This window comes from Triticum urartu, chromosome 2A (genome assembly GCF_056163025.1).
Source record: "Triticum urartu cultivar PI428250 chromosome 2A, HENAU_Tu73, whole genome shotgun sequence".
In the NCBI taxonomy this organism is placed as follows: domain Eukaryota; kingdom Viridiplantae; phylum Streptophyta; class Magnoliopsida; order Poales; family Poaceae; genus Triticum; species Triticum urartu.
In genome coordinates, this window is record NC_141874.1 from 360,004,807 (window position 1) to 360,022,861 (window position 18,055).

Sequence of the window (18,055 nt, forward strand, 5' to 3'; positions counted from 1 at the left end):
ATTGCTTGGTCCTCGGATGATCGACGGAGTGCCTCGGATTTATTCTAACAGGTAGCCCCACGTTATCCTGGCCATGACCTAGATAGGTAACCACCATAGCCGCCATCAATCCTAGAGCTCCTCGCATGTCATCGCTGCCGCCGGCTATGGTGGCAAGGATCAACGGGGAGAGGAAACAAGGAGTACGTCGTTGGCCAGAATGCCGACGAGGAGGCGTCATGGACGTGATCCGACAAGGTGCTAATTATTCATGACGCCATGGCCGTGATCAGGCACGAATTCTTCACGGGTGTTGTGGTCGTGATCCGCCGAGGTCGACGAGGGACGGAAGAGCACACACGTGTCGATGATCGTGAGCGCGACCATTAGTGATCCCAATTATCTCAGCATACTGATCTCCTCACCGCCGTCGCTCTCCCCATCCGTGCAACACCACTCACGACAAGATTGGCACCTTTATTCCATGGTGACATGGAGACATCCCTCTGCACAGTGCCCTTGTTTGAGTTGGCGTCGTCTCTTATGCTTCTTGCCATCTACACCACCGGTTTCTTGACGTATGTACATCTGAAGTGGGAATGTGGTGCCTCATTGTCACAGATGCAATGCTTCAGCATGTGTATTAGGATTCCTAGTGCCTATGTACACATGTCAATGTGTGACATGATTCCAACTTGTGTATAATATGGTTTCAAGTATTTACAGGATTGCTTCCTTCTTTTTAAACAACCATGGCATTGACAATGCTTCGGTACTAGTATTTTAGTCCGGCTTTGACAATTATAAACCACTAGTCAATGTGTACGTGCAATGCACATTAATTTGGAAGTATATTAAGTGTATGCGGATATTAAATATGATATTATTTGCGTGTTATTATGTGATTAGCACTATATTTGACATGAAATTAACTACACGCTAAACGTGTTGAGCGCTCGACATTGAAGCGGTCTAGGTCGTTGGATTGACATGATTTGATGGCCGAGATTAATTGGATCAGCCCATTTGAGTCTTTTTATATTGGTATAGATATAGATATAGATGTTTCCGATGTCTCACCAAAACATAAAATGCATCAATATCGTAAGTGTCATGCTTGAACCATCAATAAATTGTGCTTCGCAATACAAGAACATGAGAATCGTGATGCATGGTTTGTAATGTTGGAAGCACGTTTATATTACCATGGAAACAAGTATGAAATGAAAGGAGGGATGTGTGATTATATGGACCTGGGGTGAATATCCAGATCATATACAGCAGCGTGATCAAAGTAAGTTTGCGATTATTTGAAGCATATTTCTATAGAATTGAAGCAAATTTTCATTGCATCAGAATCACCTTTGATCACGCCCAAGTAATTAATTAATTTCCTTAAAATATGCAACAATTTGTTTCCATAAAATCAGCACCTAAGAGTGATTGCCTGAACCTAGCACCCAAATGCATGGTAAGCCCACGTACGCTGATTGATTTGTAGTTTGGAAAGTCCTACGCAGATGGACAGCATGCAGCCTTGCTGCATCCACCATTCATTCAAGATTGCATCCAACGGCCTATGACCGGTCTGATAAGAAGCAAAAAAAACAGTAGTCTGATGCCTAGGTGCTCCCAAAATATTAACATCTACAATATTGAAGTTATACAATATGAAAACTGAATTCATGACACATCTAATGATATTGATTCTGTATAGTAAATGTTGATATTTTTTTATAAAGTTGGTCAAACTTTACAAAGTTTGACTTCAGACAAATTTTATATGCAGTATAAAAATGACCGGAGGGAGTAAGGTCTCGCCCTCCATGTTCCCTGTGACATGAGTTGTATTCTTTGGAAAAAAACTTGACCCCTGTGTTTACATTACAGATTAGAAAAACTGCAGGAGAAGAAGCGAAGGCAGAAGGAGGCTAATTGTCCAAATTAGCACTGAAACTGCAGCGGCACAAATTAGCTCCGGTTCTCTCTCATGGGTTTAATTATGAATGGTACTCTAAATGCGTATACAGTTCCTTTTTTATGGATCCTCTTTGCGGGGTCTGCTCGACCGCTTCCTGCGACGGCCCGTAAATTAGTAATTTGCATTTCAATTTCGGGCATGAAAATACATTTCTTTACTTCTTTATTTTCTTTGAAGGCATTGCATACATAATAATTCATCAAATCTTTACTAGAATAGCATGACCAAAGAAAATAAGAACCACAATTAGGCATTTTAGAAGGTATCCAACTTCCATAACTGCTCCCGCTAGCTGGACCAACATCTTCTCCATGCATTCATTATTGATCTGCGGATTCTTGATATTGCATTCTTCATTCTTCTTTTTTGATTTTAAAGAAGTAGACGTTGCTTCCCCTCTAATGTAACGCCCCAAGACCGGAGCTGCAGATGCCTTCCAGGGTTTCCGGGTTTCGTTGTGTGTTTTGTTTCGTGTGTTGCATTCATCTTTGCATCGTGTGCATTGCATCATATCATCATGTCATCATGTCATTTCTTTTCTTAACTCAACTAAATAAACCGTATGGATCTTCGATCCATTTAATCCGACGGAATTCACATGGTGATTCTCTTTACAACATATCCTCTCGATATTTAGAGAGCTATAGTAATTATTCCGTTTATTTGGAATTAACCATAACACACTTGCAAATATCCCATGCCTTTTTTATCTCAATTCTTGGTCTCCAAACTTTGCCCATAAATTCTTTCGTCATTTTCCGGAGCTCCAACAAAAATCCGAACATTTTTTGGACCTTCCTAACCCTCACTTCCTTTTCACACCATTTGATTTTAAATCAAATGAGTTTGAATTTAAAACTTTAAAAATGCCCAGTCCATTTTTGCTAGTCCGGGAATATTATCCGCATGCCCAAATTCTTAATCTAACCTTCTCTTCTCTCTTTTCCTTTCTTTTTTTCTATTATTTAAAAGAAAGGAAATAGCAGAGAGAAAAGAGAGACCAGCAGGCCGGCCTCTAGGGTCCATCCCTAGGCCCAACCAGCCGCCGGCCACCCTAGGTCAACTCCTGGGCCAGCTCCAAGGCCAAAGCCCACCTAAGCATCCTAACCCTAGCCCGCACCATCGCTCCTCCTCACTCTCCCCTCGTTCGTCTTGTCCCTCCCGAGCGCCGTCACGCAGGGAGAGGGCAGCGCCAACCCCTCTCTCGATCCACCTCTCCCCCCCCCCCCCCGTTTCCCTCGCGCCTCTTGACGCCGTCCAGGCCAGGGCTCCCTCGCCACCGGAGCGGAGCTGCTCCTCATGCCAGGAGCCCTGCGCGCCCGACGCCGCCTCTGCCAGCGACCTTCTCCATGGCGCCACCGCCGGCGAGCCCTGCCAGTTCCTTCGGCCTCACCGCCCTCTCCTTCACCTCCTCGCGCCCGCGCCTCCTCCTCCCTCCGTTCGGCTTCAAGCTCGCCGCCTTCCTGCCACGGCGTCCGTGTTGTATCGTCGTGCCGGCGACCACGACCAACATCGTGCCTCTGCCGTCGCCGCACCACATTCCTGCTCCGACGCCACCTGCCTCCCCCTTGCTGTTTCGCCAGCCATGGCCGCCTCTGCACCCGCACGTCGCCCCCGGCAAGCTCTGCCCGCCCTTCTCCTTTTTCGGGTTCGTTTCCAGCGCCGCTCGACCCTGCTCCGCTTCCTGCACGTGACCCTGCGGCCTCGAGCTCCTGTGGTCTTCTGTGTTGGGGTTTGCTCCCGAGCTCCACCGTCAAACCCCGCTCCTGCCTCCATCGAAGGCCGACACGTCAAGCTCGACCCTGAATAGGGAATAACGCCAAGTACCAGGACGACGGGGACCGTCAAGTTCGTCCACCGCCGTCAAGTGAACGAGACCGGTAAGTTCGAAGAACCCAAGTACCTCTTCGAAACGACCGAGTACCACTACCGTCGACCCTCGAAGACCTCGTGGACGTCAAGTTCCGTGTCGTTGACCCCGAACCTCTATGAAAACGTGTACGACTACTTCCGTGGCCGAAGACCCGTGTACAACTACCATCTCCGAAGACGTCGAGTGAACGTCTACCCACATCGTGTATTTGACCAAGTTCGATGACGACCTCCGAGAAACTCGGATTCACCAAGTTCCACTACCGTCGCCTTCGGAAACCTCGGATGCGTCAAGTACCTCTTTAAAATGAACGTGTACCACTACCGGCAAGGACCAATTGTACCACTACTTCTTCTACCATCGCGGAACGACTACTTCCCTCGACGAACTCGAACCGTCCTGTTTGCACGCTTTGAAGGTATAACCCGAGACGACGCCCGTGAACGAATGTTGTGTGATGTATGAGATGCACCGTTTGCACCGTGTCCGATTTGTCACTCGTTTTCCATGCCACTAACTCGTGGGAACCCGGTAGTCGGGATCACCCCACCATCTCTAGCATGTTTCACACATCCGCACACTTCCTTTTGCACCTGTATCTCCATGAGCTACCGGAACCGATATGTTGCCATGGCATCATTTTCGGATTCGTTGTCGTGGCACCCCTTTATTCCACCACGGTGACAAATGCTTCATAACATGCTCATGTCAACATTTTCATAAAATTGCTTAAAACTTGCATATGTCATTCGCATCATAATAACAACATTTAAAATGATTATATTTGTTGTTTCCATCAATTTGCTAAATGCATATGGGGATTTACCGGATTTGTTGTTTGTTATATCCGGCCCCATTTAAATTGTTTAGATGGTATAGTTTTGTTATGTTTCACCTCTTGCCATGCTAACAACATTTAATATTGTTGGGTACATAAACGAGATTCGAACTAAATAATTGATGTGGTGTTCTGTCAATATGCAACCCGTTGCATATTGTGCTCCACTTAATTTGTAGGATTGCTTGTGCACTTTTCCATGCATGCCTCATTAAACCGGACATGCATCATACTTGGTTGTGCATCATGCTGTGTTGATGTGGTGGTTGTTTACTATGTTGTCTGCTTCTTTCCGGTGTGCTTCTTCGGGTTGTTTCCGGTAACGTCGCGTTTGTGAGGAACCGTTCGACTACGTCCGTTTGTCTGCTTCATGGACTCGTTCTTCTTCCTTGCGGGATTTCAGGCAAGATAATCATACCCTCGAAATCACTTCTATCTTTGCTTGCTTAGTTGCTCGCTGTTTTGCTATGCGTATGCTGCAATACCTACCACTTGCTTATCATGCCTCCTATATTGTTGAACAAAGCCTCTAACCCACCTTGTCCTAGCAAACCGTTGATTGGCTATGTTACCGCTTTGCTCAGCCCTCTTATAGCGTTGTTAGTTGCAGGTGAAGATTGAAGTTTTGTTCCTCGTTGGAACATGGAGATGTTGTTCCTTGTTGGAACATGTTTACTTGTTGGGATATCACAATATATCTTATTTAATTAATGCATCTATATACTTGGTAAAGGGTGGAAGGCTCGGCCTTATGCCTGGTGTTTTGTTCCATTCTTGCCGCCCTAGTTTTCGTCATATTGGTGTTATGTTCCCGGATTTTGCGTTCCTTACGCCGTTGGGTTATAATGGGAACCCCTTGACAGTTCGCTTTGAATAAAACTCCTCCAGCAAGGCCCAACCTTGGTTTTACCATTCGCCACCTAGCCTCTTTTTCCCTTGGGTTAGGCCAGCCCAAGGGTCATCTTTATTTTAACCCCCCCCCCCCCCCCCCGGGCCAGTGCTTGTCTAAGTGTTGGTCCGAAATGGGCAGCCTGCGGGGCCACCTCGGGGAAACTTGAGGGCTGGTTTTACTCGTAGCTTGACCTATCCGGTGTTGCCCTGATAACGAGATATGTGCAGCTCCCATCAGGATGTCGGCGCATCGGGCGGTTTTGTTGGACTTGTTTTACCATTGTCGAGGATGTCTTGTAGAACCGGGATACCGAATCTGATCGGAATGTCTCGGGAGGAGGTCTATTCCTTCGTTGACCGTGAGAGCTTGTCATGGGCTAAGTTGGGACACCCCTACAGGGATTTGAACTTTCGAAAGCCGTGCCCGCGGTTATGGGCAGATGGGAATTTGTTAATGTCTGGTTATAGAAAACCTGAACTTGACCTTAACTAAAATGAATCAACTGCGTGTGTAACCGTGATGGTCTCTTTCCGGCGGAGTCCGGGAAGTGAACACGGTGTTAGAGTTATGCTTGACGTAGGTTGTTCTAGGATCACTTCTTGATCATAGTTTCACGATCGTGCTTTGCCTCCTCTTCTCGCTCTCTTTTGCAAACAGGTTAGCCACCAGATATGGTAGTCGCTTGCTGCAGCTCCACTTCATACCTTTACCTTACCCATAAGCTTAAATAGTCTTGATCGCGAGGGTGCGAGATTGCTGAGTCCCCGTGACTCACAGGTACTTCCAAAACCAGCTTGCAGGTGCCGATGAGTCCGTGCAGATGACGCAACCAAGCTCAAGGAGGACGATGAAGATCTTGTCTTTTGTGCTGTTTCGTTCTAGTTGATCAGTAGTGGAGCCCTGTTGGGGTCGATCGGGGACCTTTGTCGCTTTTGGGGTTCTTCTTTTATTTTGGTTCCGTAGTCAGACCTTGATTGTATTGGATGTTGTAATGCTTTATTCATATATTTGTGTGAAGTGGCGATTGTAAGCCAACTATGTATTTATTTCCCTTATGTATTACATGGGTTGTGTGAAGATTACCTCACTTGCGACATTGCTTTCAATGCGGTTATGCCTCTAAGTCTTGCTTCGACGCATGGGAGATATAGCCGCATCGAGGGCGTGACAAGTTGGTATCAGAGCCTTCCCCGACCTTAGGAGCCCCCATTGCTTGATCGTTTTTAGCAGCCAAGTTGTGTCTAGAACATGTTTTGAGTCATTTAGGAATTATATATCGGAGAGTTTAGGAATTCTTTTTACTTCCCAGACTCCTCATCGCTCTGGTAAGGCATCCTGATGTAGAGTTTTGACTCTTCTCTTCTCAAATTTCACTAAAAAAATTTAGGATCACGCGGGTATCTTGAAATCATTCCGATGGTTTTATGATGAGAACATTGTCTTGGTGCCTCCTGTCAGGGGTTTTGTGGAAGTGTCCCGGGGAGTTGAGCTCTGAGGTGTTGTCATCATAATTTTATCGTTGCAATTCTGGAATACCTGAGTTTAGTACGCCGACATCGAAAATCTCTTTTATGCAGTTCGTTGGTGAGATAACCTCGACGCCACCCAGTACTGGGGCGGGAGTTCGGGAGTATCGCCATAACTTGTATAACGGATGCTTTTCGAAGGTTGAGGTAGATGATTTCCGAAGGTTTCTTGGTTATGTGTTGAAGGATGGATATAGCTGGATGTAGGATTTGCTAGTTTGGGTGAGATATTATGCTTCCCCTGTATCCCCAACACTTGATTGCATAACCAGAAAATTTTGGGAGTTTCATAGGTGGGAATTCAAGTAGCTCTTAGGATATCTTTCTGACGGATATATGATATGAAATTGGGGTTCGACGTCTAGTGGTCCGCCTATTCACGGTCGATTTTACAGTGATCTCGTTGTGTCTTAAAGAGTCCTTGGCTATGCCGACTCAGGGACGCTTCGTATGTCATGTGCACTGCCTTGTACATGATGATGCTGTACAATCGAGCCCGTGTAGGCCCCACCACGAAAACTTCGGACGAAATCTCTATCATATGTTTGTTCCGGCTTATTCTGCAAGCCAATCCTTTGTTTTTGTTTTGAGTTGTGGTATTCGAGTTGCTTCAAAGTCAAATGTTGATTCCATATCTTTCTAAGTGGTGTTCTCATATTCCTATGTGAATACTAATCCTTCTCGTTTATTGAGATTGTCATGTCAATTCTTCTCACCGGCGTGTCTCTCTTCAAGTGGATCCGTTCATTTTCCACATCCGCAAGATTCAATCTCAGTTTTCTCAACGGTGTTCATTACTTCCGTCTCCAAGTTGCCTTTGTTTTTCCCACCCTCCCTCCCTTTGTTTTCTTCAAGGACTCAGATTTCTTAATCAAGTATCTTTTTATTCGTGTGAAGTCTCTCCATTCTTTTCGTCAATGTTCTTATCCGGTGATTCTCAAGAAGATACTAACGGAGCTTCAAGTTATCATTATTCGTTCTTTTTCTTCTCCGGTGGAACCAATTCAAGCCTTGTTGATCATATCATTTCCTCGTTTCAAATACCTTCTCTTGCCGGTGCACCTCATATTCAGTCATTTCTCGCTATTCAATTGTTCCGGAGTGCTCAAGATATCTCGAAGATTCGTGTTTCCCACTCTACTGATGTGTCCCGATGTTTCGATGAGATGGTGGCTATCGTTTTCTGTGGGAGTCGACCTTGATGATCCGACTACGAACATGCGAGACGTCGCGCCTTAGCAATCGCTAAACCAACTTCCGAGGGTTATTGACCACGCCGGAGCACGATCAACCTGACCACGAGGGTCTGTTTCCTGCGAGCAAACGAAGAACAAGCAAGAAACTGAGATTGCAATCGGGATATTGCGAATATAAGATGAAATCTTTATTGATCAAGGTGGGGTTCTGTGACGTCTTGGTCTGGTCGTTGGACACAAACGAAGTACGTGAAGTTGCAGCTATGGCGAACGTTTAATCTAAACAAAACCCAAAGTCTAAACTACGCCCTAAGGGCTGTATATATGGAGGAAGAGGGGGGAATTTCGTAGCCCTTGAGGGTGGGGTCCGAAACCAACCCTAACTCTTGTTTCCCCACACATACGGACTCTAAAAATAGCCTATACTTAACTATTTCGAAATTACATGGGCCTGGCCCATTAATAAGGTGACGCAGCACCTAGAATAGCCTATGGACGAATATTATGAAGTGGCATCTTGTATATTTCGTCCAAGGCTTCATGCACTCCTTATGGCGGCTTCAAAGTCCTGAAATCATCACTTGTAACTCTGTTCTTGATCCCCTTGCGCATGCCATCAACTCCATGTGTGTTCTTGCTCCAATGTTCATCCTTCTCCAAGCTAGGCCCTTCATTTGTAAGCAAAACAAATGTATCCAATTTAGGCAGCATCATAATCTCATGAACATTAGAATCATTACCAAGAAACGAAACTACCTGGTAATTTAATTGGCGTGCGCGAGCTCTAGTAATTGGTCCAGTATATGTAACAGTAGGAGCTGTGGGTGTAACAATGGTATTGATGTCCTCATCATCCTCCCCTTCTTGAAATGAAGTCGTCCTCGACGGAAGCGCATCTTCCTCACCCAAATAAGGCTTCAAATCTGCAATGTTAAAAGTGGGACTAACCCCAAAATCTACAGGTAGCTCAAGTTTATATGCATTATCATTTATTTTCTCTAACACCTTAAAAGGACCATCAGCACGTGGCATTAGCTTTGATTTGCGCAGATTAGGAAATCTATCTTTACGCAAATGTAACCAAACAAGATCTCCAGGCGCAAACACAACATGTTTTCTACCCTTATCTCCAGCAAGTTTATATTTAGCATTCATACGCTCAATGGTTTCCTTAGTTAACTCATGCATTTTTAAAATCAATTCAGAACGTTCTTTAGCATCAAAATTAACCTTCTCTGAAGATGGAAGAGGCAACAAATCAATAGGTGCACGAGGTAGGAAACCATACACAATTTCAAAAGGGCACATCTTAGTAGTAGAATGCAATGAACGATTATAAGCAAATTCAATATGAGGCAAGCATTCTTCCCACATTTTCTTGTTATTCTTCAAAACAGCCCTAAGCATAGTAGACAATGTTCGATTGACTACTTCAGTTTGTCCATCAGTTTGGGGGTGACAAGTAGTACTAAAAAGCAGCTTAGTCCCCAACTTAGCCCATAAACATCTCCAAAAGTGGCTAAGAAATTTAGTATCACGATCTAAAACAATAGTATTTGGCACACCATGTAAGCGAATAATTTCACGAAAGAACAAATCAGCAACATTAACAGCATCATCACTTTTATGACATGGTATAAAGTGTGCCATTTTCGAGAACCTATCCACGACAACAAATATGCTATCCCTCCCCTTCTTTGTTCGAGGTAAACCTAAAACAAAGTCCATAGATATATCCTCCCAAGGAACACTAGGTACAGGCAAAGGCATATATAAACCATGAGGATTGAGTCGTGACTTAGCTCTTTGACATGTAGTGCAGCGAGCAACAAAACGCTCAACATCCCGTCTCATCTTTGGCCAAAAGAAATGTGTAGCAAGTATATCCTCCGTCTTCTTGACGCCAAAGTGTCCCATTAATCCTCCTCCATGCGCCTCCTGCAACAACAAAAGACAAACGGAGCTAGCTGAAATGCATAGCTTGTTAGCACAAAACACAAATCCATCGTTAAGAACGAACTTGTTCCAAGTTCTCCCTTCCTTACAATTCTGCAATACATCTTTAAATTCAGCATCATGAACATATTGATCTTTGATGGTCTCCAAACCAAATATTTTAAAGTCAAGTTGTGAAAGCATAGTATAATGACGAGACAAGGCATCAGCAATAACATTTTCTTTACCCTTCTTGTGTTTAATGACATAAGGGAAAGTCTCAATGAATTCAACCCATTTAGCATGTCTACGGTTCAGTTTTGCTTGACTTTTAATGTGTTTCAAAGATTCATGATCAGAATGTATAACAAATTCCTTGGGCCATAAATAATGTTGCCATGTTTCTAAGGTCCGAACAAGAGCATATAATTCTTTATCATAAGTAGAATAGTTCAGACTAGGCCCACTCAATTTTTCAGAAAAGTATGCAACAGGTTTTCCATCTTGTAATAACACACCTCCTAATCCAATTCCACTAGCATCACATTCAAGCTCAAAAGTCTTATTGAAATTAGGAAGTTGGAGTAAAGGAGCATGTGTCAACTTATCTTTCAATACCGTGAAGGCTTCTTCCTGTGCGGTACCCCAAACAAAAGGCACATCCTTCTTTGTAAGCTCATTGAGAGGTGCAGCAATGGTGCTGAAATCTCTCACAAAACGCCTATAGAAACCAGCGAGGCCAAGGAAACTCCTCACTTGTGTGACCGTTTTGGGCTGCGGCCAACTCTCAATAGCTTCAATCTTGGCTTTATCAACTTCAATTCCCTGTGGAGTAACAACATTGCCAAGAAAAGATACTCGGTCGGTGCAAAAGGTGCACTTTCCAAGGTTTCCAAACAAACGTGCATCATGTAGAGCAATAAAAACAGCACGTAAATGTTCCAAATGTTCCTCCAAAGATTTGCTATAAATCAATATGTCATCAAAGTAAACTACCACAAATCGTCCAATGAAAGCACGTAAAACTTCGTTCATTAACCTCATGAAAGTACTAGGTGCATTAGTTAACCCAAAAGGCATGACTAACCACTCATATAATCCAAACTTAGTTTTAAATGCTGTTTTCCATTCATCACCCAACTTCATACGAATTTGATGGTATCCACTACGCAAATCAACTTTGGAGAATATTGTAGAGCCACTCAATTCATCAAGCATATCATCTAGCCTAGGAATAGGATGACGATAACGAATAGTAATATTATTAATGCCTCTACAATCAACGCACATACGCGACGTACCATCCTTTTTCGGCACTAAAATGATAGGAACAGCACCAGGACTAAGGGATTCGCGTATATAACCTTTGTCGAGCAGTTCTTGTACTTGACGCATAATCTCCTTCGTCTCCTCTGGATTGGTACGGTATGGTGCACGGTTGGGTAGCGAAGCACCGGGAATTAAGTCAATTTGATGCTCAATCCCTCGAATAGGTGGTAATCCCGGTGGCACGTCTTGTGGAAAGACATCAGCGAACTCCTGCAAAATGTTAGTGACAGCAGGGGGCAAAGAGGAAGGCACGTCCTCGAATGAAAATAATGCCTCTTTGCACACAAAAGCATAGCAAACAGATTTGCTAAAATCTAGCTCATCAATATCAGATTTGGTGGCAAGTAAACATGCACTTTTCAATTTATTTTCAGAAACAACAGTAGATGGTTTATTATTAGGCTTCATTTGGTGCTCAAATTCTTTTGCCACAATCTGATTTTCACTCTTATTTGTCTCCTGTTTTGCTTTATTAGCTCTATTAATATCATCTTTCAAAATGGAATCAGGAGTCATAGGAAGCAAAGTAATATTTTTATCGTTATGAACAAGAGTATACTGATTGTTTCTACCATGGTGTACAGATTTTTTATCAAATTGCCATGGTCTACCAAGTAATAAGGAACATGCTTGCATAGGTACCACATCACAATCAACATAATCAGCATATGTAGAGATACTAAAATGCACACAAACAGTACGTGTTACCTTAACCTTGCCGCTGTTGTTGAACCATTGGATGTAGTAAGGATGTGGATGTGGTCTTGTGGTGAGAGATAGCTTCTCCACCATCTCCATGCTAGCCAAGTTATTGCAGCTCCCTCCATCTATGATCACGCGAACAGAACATTCCTTCACAACTCCCTTTGTATGGAACAAATTATGCCTCTGATTTTGCTCAGCTTGTGTAACCTGCACACTCAAAACACGTTGAGCAACTAAACATTCATACCTGTCAGCATCTTCAGGAGCCATGTATTGCGTCTCATGATCAGAACCGTCTCCACCGTGTTCTTCACGTGTAATAAGAGCCAAAGTCTCCTCATCATAGTCACTAGCGGACTCATACCCACCATCCTCAGTAACAATCATCACACGCTTAGATGGGCATTCTCTCGCATAATGACCTCCAGCCTTGCAACGTCGACAAATAATATCATGTGTTTGCCCCGTTGATGCCATGGATAAAGAAGAGCTCTTTGCAGGCCCAGAAGGTGTGCTCTTGGCAGATAGTGGTGATTGTGCCTGCTTTATTGTATCACGGTTGGAGGTGGCAGCCGACGGAGGCGCCGGTGTAGCAGAACGTGTGGAAGTAGATGATGCACGTGGTGTCCATGATGAAGGTCGACCTGCAGAAAAGTTAGTCCGCGCCAATGCCTGTCGATCCTGCACTTCACGTTTAGCTTTACAAGCAAGATGGAATAAACGAGTGATATTAGTATACTCCTTATACTCTAGAATCGTCTGAATCTCTCTATTTAATCCACCCATAAAACGTGCAAGCATAGCTTCATTCTCCTCAACAATACCACATCTAATCATGCCAGTTTGTAATTCCTGATAATATTCTTCTACAGAATTTTTCCCTGTCTTAAGCGCTGCAATTTTTGAAGTAATTCACGTTGATAATATGGTGGAACCCAACGAGTACGCATGGCAGTTTTCAAAGCAGCCCAAGTAGCCGGAATAGGATATAATCTACAATGCTCAGACCACCAAACACATGCAAAACTAGTGAAAGCACAAACAGCAGCAGGAACACGTCTCTCCTCGGAATATTGTAAACATGTAAATCGTTGTTCAGTTTCTAACTCCCAAGTAAGATATATATCAGGAACATATCTACCCTCAAATGGTGGAATATTCAATTTTAGTTTAGGGAGATGGTCATGATCTCGTACCTGAGGGTGAGCCCTACCATTGCCATTATTTGCATGTGGACGACCTGGTGGTTGCTGTGCTGGTGGTGGCACGTAGTTATGATTTTGATCAACCTCATCCTCATAATCTCCCACATAATCATCCTCCTCCACATCAGCAGTAGGAGCCACAGAAGTATCAACAGCAGCACCAGCAGTTTGGCCCGACTGAAGAGGGACACGGCTCGCTCGGCGGAGGGCTGTTTCCCGACGTGGAGGTAGTCGGTGTTGTTGCTGTTGTTGCAGAGGTGCGGCAGGAGCAGCCGGTGGTGGTGGTGGAAAACGCGAAAGCAATTCAGCAAACTTGTTATCGAGCTTTGTTTCAAACGTCTTCTCCATGCCATCTATCTTCTCCATGGCCTCTTCAAATCTGTTTATCACATCTTGCACCTGTACACTCATCATTTGCTGAAACGTATCATGAAGCTCCTTGTTCGTCAAATTCTCCCAGTCAGTCTCGTCGGCTTGTGATCCTGGCATGGTTAGCAGCAATAGAAACACACAAGAAGATGATCCTACAGACTACTAACAAGTGGTGGTGGTGGCGGGTGTCACAAATCCGTCAAGCAAATCTCAAATTCATACCAGTTCTTACCCAGCAGCAGGCGGTGATCGGCAACCGTTGTAGTCAAAACTCTCAAAAGCTTGGATAGAGCGATTGCCAGGGAGAGTCAAACGCACGACGTAGATGTATGTGGAGCTGGGAAGGCTTATAGTATGGTAGCAAAAAGGGTCAGCAATAATCAATTCAGAGATGCAAAGTTGAATAAACGTTCAACGATGGTACTGTGCTGGTCCTAGGCTAGACCGTGCTAGAGACGCGAGCCTAGAACACTAACAAAATCACGGCGCTGCACGTAAATAAGGGAAAAGCACACTCTGGAACTCTTTTTTTTCGCTCTTTTTTTTGCGCTCCTTTTTTTGCGCTCCTCTTTTTTTTTGCGCTCCTTTTTTTTGCGCTCCTCTTTTTTTTGCGAAAAATCACTATAATGGCGAGTGTCTCAAAACTCTTCCCTCGTCAAACTGATAGGATGGGCACGAAATTTTTTTTTCACTTTTTTTTCAGAAATCAGGGCAGCGATGACGAAGAAGTGCGACAAAAAATCACTATGATGGCACGTGGCTCAAAAGACTCAGAAAAGCCTAAAATAGGATAGGGAAAAAAATTGCCCGTGAAAATTTTGGCCTAAAAACTGCCCGGGGGTCTCCAGACTCTTTTTTTTTCCGAGACCTACGCAGGCAAGGAAACACGAATCAGAATTTAGATTGATCTCAAGAACAAACCTAATATGAGAAGAACTCGGATTGGTGGTGGATATATGGTTGTGGTATATGGCAGCGGTGGTGGTATATGGTAGCGGTGGTGGTATATGGATACGGATTGGTGGTGGTATATGGATATGGATTCAGAGCGGTGGCGGATAAGCAAAAGTGGTAGATGGCAAGGCGATGATGATGGTGCGGCGGCGGCGTGACAACTTATGACCAGAACTCGAAACTCTAAAGACTAGACTCTAAGACCAGCAACTTGACACGACGATGCAACCGCAAATTCAACAAAGCAAAAACCCTAAAAAGATTATGCAAAGGCTCAGATTGGTTCGGATATGATGAACTAACCCTAATTTTTTTTTCTGGCTTTTTCGTGGACTGTAGGTATGAAGAACAGACTCGATCTAATCTACGAAAAACTGTAAAATCTCACCGAGCAACCTGGAAATCTGATACCACTTGATAGAGGCTAAGGTGTCCCGATGTTTCAATGAGATGGTGGCTATCGTTTTCTGTGGGAGTCGACCTTGACGATCCGACTACGAACGTGCGAGACGTCGCGCCTTAGCAATCGCTAAACCAACTTCCGAGGGTTATTGACCACGCCAGAGCACGATCAACCTGACCACGAGGGTCTGTTTCCTGCGAGCAAACGAAGAACAAGCAAGAAACTGAGATTGCAATCGGGATATTGCGAATATAAGATGAAAGCTTTATTGATCAAGGTGGGGTTCTGTGACGTCTTGGTCTGGTCGTTGGACACAAACGAAGTACGCGAAGTTGCAGCTATGGCGAACGTTTAATCTAAACAAAACCCAAAGTCTAAACTACGCCCTAAGGGTTGTATATATGGAGGAAGAGGGGGAAATTTTGTGGCCCTTGAGGGTGGGGTCCGAAACCAACCCTAACTCTTGTTTCCCCACACATACGGACTCTAGAAATAGCCTATACTTAAGTATTTCGAAATTACATGGGCCTGGCCCATTAATAAGGTGACGCAGCACCTAGAATAGCCTATGGACGAATATTATGAAGTGGCATCTTGTATATTTCGTCCAAGGCTTCATGCACTCCTTATGGCGGCTTCAAAGTCCTGAAATCATCACTTGTAACTCCGTTCTTGATCCCCTTGCGCATGCCATCAACTCCATGCGTGTTCTTGCTCCAATGTTCATCCTTCTCCAAGCTAGGCCCTTCATTTGTAAGCAAAACAAATGTATCCAATTTAGGCAGCATCATAATCTCATGAACATTAGAATCATTACCAAGAAACGAAAGTACCTGGTAATTTAATTGGCGTGCGCGAGCTCTAGTAATTGGTCCAGTATATGTAACAGTAGGGACTGTGGGTGTAACAATGGTATTGATGTCCTCATCATCTACATTCGTTCAATCTCTTTCGAGGATGTTATCTCATTCAAGCCATTTATTTCAACCGGTGAAATCTCTCTTTTAAATCGTTCTACGGTGTTTCTTTTGAGTGGGCCCTAACCCACAGGTTTTTTTCCCAGGATCTTACCTGACTCTTCTAATTCTCCCGGAGATATCCGTAAAATTCTTTTCGAAGTTTGACGTAAGAATGAACTGTCATCAGTCAAATGTTTTTTGCCAAGATCTTTCAAATTCTTTTCATCATTGGTTCAACCTTTCCAATTTTAATTCCGGAGTACCTCACTAATTCATGGTGGTGTTTCAGTCGTCATTCTCAGATTTTGAAGACCGAAGAAGAATTTCTTTTAAATCTTGCCCCATTCTCTGCCATCCTCTCATAGTTGTTTTGATTGTGAGAATTCTTTTCACCTATCCGGAGCAATTCAAGAGTCTTCTCAGTGTGTTATCCGGAGTCCACCAATTCAGTTTTATTCATTCTCAGCTGTCAGTTATCATTCTCCAATCTTACCGGTGCATCATTCAATATTCTCTAATCAGTTCATGATCTCTTCATTCTCATGTATCTAAATCCTAGCAAGAATCTTCGTTCATTTGCTAATTCTTCCCGGTGTTCCTTTATTTTTTCTTCGTCCATTTTAAATTCTTGCGGTGGTTCTTCCAAGATTCTTCTTCCTTCGTTTATCATATCAATGCATTCGTGCTTTCCAAATTCTACCGGTGGATCGTTGAAGACCTTCTCAAGTTGAGCTATATCTAACTTCATCCTTGCTACGAGAATAGTAGTATGTCAAATCCACTGCTTGTCATCAATTTAAATTGGTGAAGGATAAGCATAACATAATTCTTATTCTTGTTCATCCAAGTGATTAATTCCTTAGTCCGAAGGTTCATTGAAAAATTCTCGGTTTCTTTGTTTCATCTTCTATTTTTCCCGGAGTTCCAACCTTTTTCAACTACTTCACCACGGAGATTCATTTAAATCGGTACAAGGATTCACCTTGTGTTTTCAACTTCTCTTTCTTTTCGTTTGATCAGTCTTTTATTACCGGAGTTCTTCGAGAGTTTCTTCATGGTGTCTCATCAAGGAGTTAATTCATTCTCAAAGTGTTCATCGAGATTCTTTTCAGAGGAGTTCAAGCTTTCTTCTTGCAATCCGGAGTGCAATTCCTTCTACCGTATCAGTTGAGGGTGTGTTATGTCATTCTTGATAATTTGAGTTCATGTCTCATGATTCACATGTTGTTAAGAATGAGGTATTTAAAACCCATCAATCGCGTCATGGGAGTTATCTTGGGTTATAGTTCACCTAAAGCCTTCCCTAAGGATTGTTGCTATTATGGTGCTCATAAATGACTCAAGTTCGTTTATCCTCCCGGTGAAATAGCTTCTCGTCTCCTTGTAATATAAATCCAATCAAATCTTTTCCATGAGTGGCAGGTTGTCACCTCATAATTTGAGATGTACTCCATAAGACCATATCAAGCTTATTCTTTTCGTTGTTGGCTTTCCAATAACTCCGTTCGACCCTTCTCCTAAGGATGCCTTCTCAAGCTCTTTTGTGGCAGAAGTTGGCATTTTCTTCTCAATTCTTCTATTTCAATTATCTATCTTCTATTCTTCCGTTCCGGAGGCATTGTGATGTTGCTCACCTCAGTCCATCTTCTCGGACTGTCAGGACCATGTTTTGATCATGCTTATCCTTTTAACCGGAGTATTGTGTCCCTTTGCTCAAGCTCTTTCATTTTATCAAGTTTTTCATCTCTTTTAAACCGGAGTGCTGTCCAAGATCTTTCTTACCCATTGTGCCATTCTTTCAATAGTTCCGGAGGCAGTGTATTGTTGTTTTCATCAAGTATCCCCTAATCTTGTCAAATTCATGTTCAGTTCCTTCCATTTTCACTCGAAGTGCTGCCCAAATTATAC